Source organism: Hemitrygon akajei, chromosome 27, assembly GCF_048418815.1.
Source record: "Hemitrygon akajei chromosome 27, sHemAka1.3, whole genome shotgun sequence".
NCBI lineage: Eukaryota > Metazoa > Chordata > Chondrichthyes > Myliobatiformes > Dasyatidae > Hemitrygon > Hemitrygon akajei.
In genome coordinates, this window is record NC_133150.1 from 35,420,245 (window position 1) to 35,428,289 (window position 8,045).

An 8,045-nucleotide genomic window follows, 5' to 3' on the forward strand; every position below is an offset into this window, starting at 1 on the left:
ATATTTGTAGGAGGTTTAACAGTTCGTTTAAATACTCCTTTCTAATTTGACCTACATTCATTTTCTTTGCATTTTATAATGTTATAATCAAATTTTGCTGTCAGAAAAAAAATTCTTCCAGATCTTAGGCTTATTATTCTTCACAATGCCAGAAATCACCCGCGCTGCACTAACTACGCAAGACGGAGCTGACGTTGCCGGCAATCAGCAGGAACTCAAGAAATGCAGCTACGATCTACGCAAGATCATCCCTGTATTGTCAGCAAAATGACAATACAGGGACAAGTTTCAGGCACAACTCTCCACCAACAACACTCGCAGCTTGTGGCAAGGTCCGCACAACGTTGCCGACTTCAAAGCTAAACACAGTGGCCTCTCTCCCAGATGAGCTAAAACTCGGTTCGGTGTTGCCAATACTGAGCCCCCGAGGAGAGCTGCCGATGTGACCTGCACCTCGGCCATCTCTGAGGCTGAAGTACGCAGCTGTTTCCGATGAGTGGACAGCTCAAGGCTGCGGGACTGGACGGCTTCCCAGGGAGATTACTCAGTGTGTGTACAGCACTACTGGCTGGTGTGTTTGCTGACATTTTTAATCCCTCCCTCTCCAGTGTAGAGTACCCTCTTGCTTCAAAACTTCCACCATTGTCCATGTGCCTAAAAACACCAAGGTAACATGTCTGAAAGACTGGCGTCCTGTCACACTCACCTCGAAAATAAGAAGATGCTTTGAGAGGCTGGTCAAGGACTACATCTGCTGCAAGCTACCACCCAAACTGGATCCCTTACAATTTGCCAACTGACACAACTGATCGACAAATGACGCAATAGCCACAGCTCTACACGTCCTTACACACCTGGAAAGGAGGTAAGCGTATGTGAGAATGCTGGTCTTGAACAGCAGTTCAGCATTCAACACCATAATTCCCTCCAGGCTTGACAAGAAGCTCAGAGACCTCGGCCTTCACCCTGCCTTGTGCAGCTGGATCCTGGACTTCTGTCAGATTGCCGGCAGGTGGTAAGAGTGGGTTCTCTCACCTCTGCCCCTCTGACTCTCAACACAGGAGCCCCCCCACCTTGGCTGTGTCCTAAGCCCCCTCCTTTACTCTCTGTACACCCATGACTGTGTCGGCACCCACAGCTCCAATCTGCTAATTAAATGTGCAGATGATACTACATTGAATGGCCTTATCTCAAATAATAATGAGGCAGTCTACAGAGAAGAACTCATCTCTCTAACACAGTGGTGTCAAGAAAACAACCTCTCCCTCAATGTCGCAAAAACAAAGGAGCTGGTTGTGGATTACAGGAGGAATGGAGATAGGCTAACCCCTATTGACATCAATGGATCTGGGTTTAGGGTTAGGGTTAGGATTAACAGTTTCAAGTTCCTCGGTATACACATCACCGACGACCTCGCTTGGCCTGTACATACTGGCTGTGTGGTGAAAAAAGCACAACAGCACCTCAGGCAAGTTGAAGAAGCTCGGAATGAGTCCCCAGATCCCAAGGACTTTCTACAGGGGCAAAATTGAGAGCATCCTGACTGGCTGTGTCATTGCCTGCTATGGAAACTGTACTTCCCTGAATTGCAAGACTCTTCAAAGAATGGTGCGGACAGCCCAGTGCATATGTGGATGTGAACTTCCCCCTATCCAGGACATTTACAGTGACAGGTGTGTAAAAAGGGCTCAAAGGATCATTGGGGGCCCGAGTCACCCCAGCCACAAACTGTTCCAGCTGCTACCATCTGGGAAACGGTACTGCAGCATTAAAGCCAGGACCAACAGGCCATCAGACTGATTAATTCATGCTGACACAATTGTATTTCTAAGCTATATTGACAGTTCTCTTGTATATCTTACTGTACATACTATTTATTACAGATTACTATAATTTGCACATTGCCATTCAGATGGAGATGTAAAGATTTTTACTCCTCATGTATGTGAAGGATGTAAGAAATAAAGTCAATTCAATTCAATTCGATTCCATTGTTCATCAACCAGTATAACTTTCTAATTTGCCACTAGTCTAATTTCCCAACACTAATTAGCCACTTGTCCTTCATGCTTCTGTAATTGATTTCATTTAAGTTACAATATTCTTCTGATTTAAGAATGTCACTGTCAATTTCAATATGAGATTACTTCATATTGTGATCACTCTTCCCCAGAGGATTCTACATATGAAATTTTTAATTAGCTCTGTCTCTCTATGAAAGATAAAATCTTAAATATCCTGTTCCCTCATTGGTTTCACTACTTAATGTAATAGGAAAATTTCTCAAATGCTTTCTATGAATTAATCCTCTAGACTGGCCTTGTCAAATTGATCTGTTCAGTCAATATAATATTTTTAATTCTCCATAATTATTGCATTATGAATATTGCTGGTTTTCTAAAAGTATTATTCTGTCCTTGCTGTAGCTACCAGGCGATGCCTTTAGTTTATGGGAAGCCTATAAATGAAACCCATGAGTGTTAATCATCATTTATTCATTATCTTTATCCATACTGATTCAATATTTTGATCATTTGAGCTTGGATCATTTTTCTGTTACTACAATTGTTACCTGGGATATTCACTGGTTTCTCAACTTCTCCATTTTGACTATTTTAACAGGGAGGGAAATGAGATTGATTTAATAAATGTTGACGAGACTCTCAAGTAGGCACATGGATGAAAATAAAATGAAGGGCTATGTGAGAGGGAAGCTTTTACGAGGGAGGAGCACTTAAGAGACTCGACGGAGGTGTACAAGACGATAAGAGGCAAGGATTAAGTGGACTGCCAGAGAGAGAGGCTTTTTCCTTCGATTGCATCGGCTAATACAAAGGGGCATAATTTTAAGGTGATTGGAGGAAAATATAGGAGAGATGTCAGAGGTAAGTTTTTTACACAGAAAGTGATGGGTATGTAGAATGCATTGCCGGGAGTGGTGGGAGAGGCAGGTAAATTAAGGACATTTAAGAGACTCTTAGATAGGTACATGGATGAATTTGAAGCGCTATGGAGGGTTGATCTTAGAGCATAACTTTATGGGCCAAAGAGCCTGTACAATGCTGTACTGTTCTATGTTGTAAGTTCTAGACTCTTTGATAGGCACCCAGATGAAAGAGAAATGGAGGGCTATATGAGAGGGAAGCATTTGATTGATCTTAGAGTAGGTTTAAGGATTGGCCAACATTGTGGGTCGAAGAGCCTGTATGCGCAGTTGTGTTCGCATTCTATGTTCTATTTGTACCATTACTTCATCTGACATACAGTGGTTCTTGCATCGAGATAAAGTGCTTTTCACTTCGACCTTTTACCAGTTTCCAGGCTTGCACTGTTGTTTTGCCGATATGCAGTTTTAATTAAACTCTTTGCCCCTTTCAGAACACAATCTGCTTATCAGCATCCAGGTTACAATACTATTCTTCTGCCTCGGTGGCTAATCGATAAACAGTAAAAACAGAAGTGTATTGAGCATTTACAATCATTCCTTATATATAACTTATGTTTAATAAATTGACTAGTTCCGATGGCCAGAGAATAATGAAAATGGAACAGTACTGTTCAGATTTCTCATGAATAAGAACACAGGAGCTGGCCGTTCAGCCCATCATGTTAATGCAGACTCTTTGAAAGAGACTTTAGGAGAGATTTGCCATATTTGTTACATGTACATCAAAACACCGAAACAAAAAGTGTTCGCTTCAAATCAGATCAGCGAGGATTGTGGTGGTGGTGGGGTGGGGGCCTGGTGGTTAGCAACCCGCAAGGGTTGGCACATTTTCAGCGTCAACATACCATGCCCACAACACACTAGCTCTAACCCATACATCTTTGGAAGGCAGGAGGAAACTGGAGCACCCAGAGGAAACCCACACGATCGGGGGAGAGCGGAGAAACTCCTTACAGTGAGTGGCAGGAATTGAACCCCGATTGGTGATCTCTGGCACTGTAAAGCGATTGTGCTAACCGTGTACATCCATTTCAATTGAAGGGATTATTCACACAAACACGAGGAAATCTACAGATGCTGGAAATTCAAGCAACACACACAAAAATGCTGGTGGAACACAGCAGGCCAGGCAGCATCTATAGGAAGAAGCACAGACGACGTTTCGGGCCGAGACTTATCAGTTCTGACGAAGGGTCTCAGCCCAAAATGTGGACAGTGCTTCTTCCTATAGATGCTGCCTGGCCTGCTGCGTTCCACCAGCATTTTGTGTATGTTGAAGGGATTATTCAATTAGTTTAGCTCCCCTGTTTGTCCTTTTGTAAAGATTCTCTTTTCCACTTTGTTTCAGTAGTTACTTTTGAAGCAGCTTCCACTGCTCTTTTGGGGCAAGATGTTCAAAATCATTAAGTAAAAATATTTCCTTGCATCTTTGTTCTCTTCCGTTTGGTGGCGTAAGGAAGGAAAGACGCTGGCATAAAATAGTACATTTGTAGACTCTGCACGTTAATCTCTCACGTCCCCCTGAGGTGATCACTCTAGGAGCCTCTGGGTTAGGACACAGTTCTCAGTTACCTGGTGGTGGTATCCATTTTCCACCCTAGGGGCAGTGTTGGGATAGTGCGTGCTAGGGTTGCAATGGAGGTTGGCTGTCGTTCCATGCAGGAAAAAGTACCTGTCCAAGGAAAAATAAATGGGAATCAGTAAGTGTTCCTTATCCTTCTGAATGACAGAACCATTTGGGGTCATAGGTTTAGCGAATCAGACTAATCCTAAACCAGGCGTTCCCAACTTTTTTTATGCCACGGACCCTTACCATTAACTGCAGGGTCTGTTGACCCCAGGTTGGGAGCCCCAGTCCTCACTAATTCCAGCTTATTCTTCCCCCGTTCCGATCAACTCCTCCCAGGTTCTATTGCTCACCAAAAGACTCAGAGCAAATACAGGGGTCAACCAACCCATTGACCCACGTATCCTTGGAATAGGGTCATTGGGCGCTATAGCACAGAAGCACAGTCTAGTGCTGAACTGTTACTCTGCCTCGTCACATCAACCCGCAGCTGGGCCATAGCCCACCATTCCCCTCCCACCCAGGTGTATAGGAGGAATGTGGTCAGAGAGAGAGCATGCAAACTCCACACAGGCAGCACCAGAGATTAGGGAAGAACCTTGTATGCTGGAGCTGTGGGACCGTGACTCCACTAATTGTCCCACTATGTGACCATGTGGGTTTACGGGCACCACAGTAACGTGGTGGTTAGCGTAAGGCTTTACAGCATCAGCGATTTGGGTTCAATTCTTTCCGCTGTTTGCATGTTACCCACACCCCCCAACCCCATGATCTCCCACGTTACAAAGGCGTAGGGGTTAATAACTTGTGGACATGCTATGTTGGCACCAGAAGCTTGGCAAGACTTGCGGGCTGCCCCCAGCACATCCTCCGACTGTGTTGCTTATTGACGCAAACACGTGACAAATAAAGCTAATCTTACATGAGGAACTTAATCTGTGATTCCCCTCCAGTCTCGGTGGCAGCACAGGTTGAGAGCAGTCACTGAATCTGGGGTAAATTATGTGGGAGTTATTTCCAAGGCCCGCAGTCATTGCCTTTCCATCATTGTTTCTGAGGCAGTGTAGAGCGGCTGGTGAAGGCGCTCCCACGGCGATGGTGGGTGGAAGTTCCCCATCACATCGTAAGAAGGTGATGATGATTGAGGAGCAGCCTTCTCTTTCTCAGTGAAGATACTACTTAGGGAAATTAGGAGGGGTTCTGGAGGAAACTTTGGCCAATTGTGGCAGATAGAGATATGGTCACAGAGCCATACAGCACAGAAACAGGCCATTTGGCCCAACTTGACCTTACTGACTAAGTTCCCTTTGGACAAATACATGGATAAGAAAGGTTTAGAGCAGGGGTTCCCCACCTTTTTTATGCCATGGACCTTTACCATTAACCTTGGGGCCTGTGAACCCCAGGTTGGGAACTGCTGTTTGAGACGGATATGGGCCAAACCTGGATAAGTGTGACTAGCTTAGGTGAACACCTTGGCTGGCATAGATAAGTTGATCCGAAGAGCCTCATTCTGGGATTTATAACTCTTTGACTGAATAAGCTGGTGCCATTTACCTGAATTTGACCTGTATCCTTCTAAACCTTTCCTATCCACGTAACTGTCCAAAAGCCTTTTACATGCCATAACTCTATCTGCCTCCATCACTTCCACTGGCAGCTCATTAATCACCACCCTCTGGGTGATCTGGTCCCTTTAAAATCTCGCTGCTCTCACTTTAAACCAATGTCCCCTAGTTTTGGTCTTCCTACTCTGGGGAAGAGACTTTGTCAATTAACCTTACCTCATGATTTTATAAAGGCCTATAAGATCTCCCGTCGGTCTCCTATCCTCTAGGGACGTCCCAGCCTATCCAGCCTCTTTTTATAACCCAAGCCCCACCATTCCTGGTTAACATAGCCGTAAATCTTTTTTTGCACCTGCTCCAACTTAATGACGTCTTTCCTCTAGAAGGGCAACCAGAAGTGGACTCGGTAAATGGTAAACGGACTCGCAGATGGTAAACATGGCAGCAGTTCACGGGATTGTGAAGGAAGTGAAGACTGAAGGTCGCGAGTGGGCCTACTTCCTCCTGGATAGCTGACGAGTGTCGGAGCTGCACTCGTCCAGGCAAGTGGAGAGTATTTCATGACATTCCTTGTGGCTGGAGGAGAGTCTGCGGTGTCACAAGGTTGAGTAACATGCTGCAGCATACACAGGCTATCACCTGCCTCTCTAAGCACAATAATATGGTTGTTCCATTTATATTTCTCAATAATGATGGCACTTTGATATTCCTCCGTCTCAGCCCTCCACCCTATAACTTCCGGAGCAACATATAGAAAATGCTGGAGGACATCGGCAGGTGAGGCCACATCTATGTAGATGAATGAGCAGTCAACATTTTGGGCCAAGACCCTTCATCAGGACTGGAAATGAAGGGGGAAGATGCCAGAATAAGAAGGTGGGTGGGAGGAGAGGGAGGATAAACTAGAAAGTGACAGGAGAAGCCACAGGTGTGTGGAGATGGTGGGGGGGGGGGGGGGAATGAAGTAAGAAGATGGGAAGTGAGAGGGGGAAATGACAAAGGGCTGGAGAAGAAGGAACTTGATAGCAGAGGTGAGTGGACCCATTTGCAGAATATCTTGAGTTTATAGCTTCCAGGTCTTCTTTGATAGCTCAATTCAATCTTCTGATGAGCTTTGAATGGGGTATTCCATTAGACACCCTCCCATGTGATCTCCCTTCTACTTTTAAATGCTGTAATTGTGCTTGTCTCTATTAAGTCCCCTGATAGCTCGTTCCAGATACCACCACCCTCTGTGTGAATAAGTTGCCCCTCAAGTCTCTTCTAAATATTTCCCCTCTCACTTTAAGCCCTTTAGGCTTGGGCTCCCTTACCCTGGGGAAGTGACTGTGGATATTCACCTGATCTATGTCCCCCTGATTTTATGAAGCTCTACAAGGTGATCTCTCATCCTCCTGTGTTCCAGTGAAAAAAGTTTGATTATCTCCAGCCTCTCCTTCTACTCCTTCCAAGGGATCCAGTGGTAGTCCCTATTGGATCACAGGTGGGAAAGACAGCAGATAGTTGTACTCACCCATCGCAGAAGGAAGTAGACCGTGAGGCCATGTCACCTGACAGGTCGGTCTGCGTAGCGGCATCTCGACTGCGCCTGCTACAAGCGTTTCTCCGTAGCACTCGGACAACAACGTGTCCTTCTTCACCCTGGAATATTTCAATCATCTCATTCTGTGCGCCTGTGGAGATTTCTTCTCCATTCACCTGTTGGATTCACAAGAACATTTGAAACATCGTTGGTCTTCTGTTCTGTTTAGCTATCTCAGCGGCTCAGTGGCCAAATGCATTACCTGGGTTGAAATGGAATCACCAACTGAACGCTCATTCATTGAGTAATAGAGTTACCTAGCATGGAAATTGGCCCTTTGACCCAGCTCATCCAAACCTACCAAGATGTCGACCTGAGCTAGTCTCAATTGCACGCATTTGGTCTATGTCCCTCTAAAATAGGGGTTCCTAACGTTTTTAT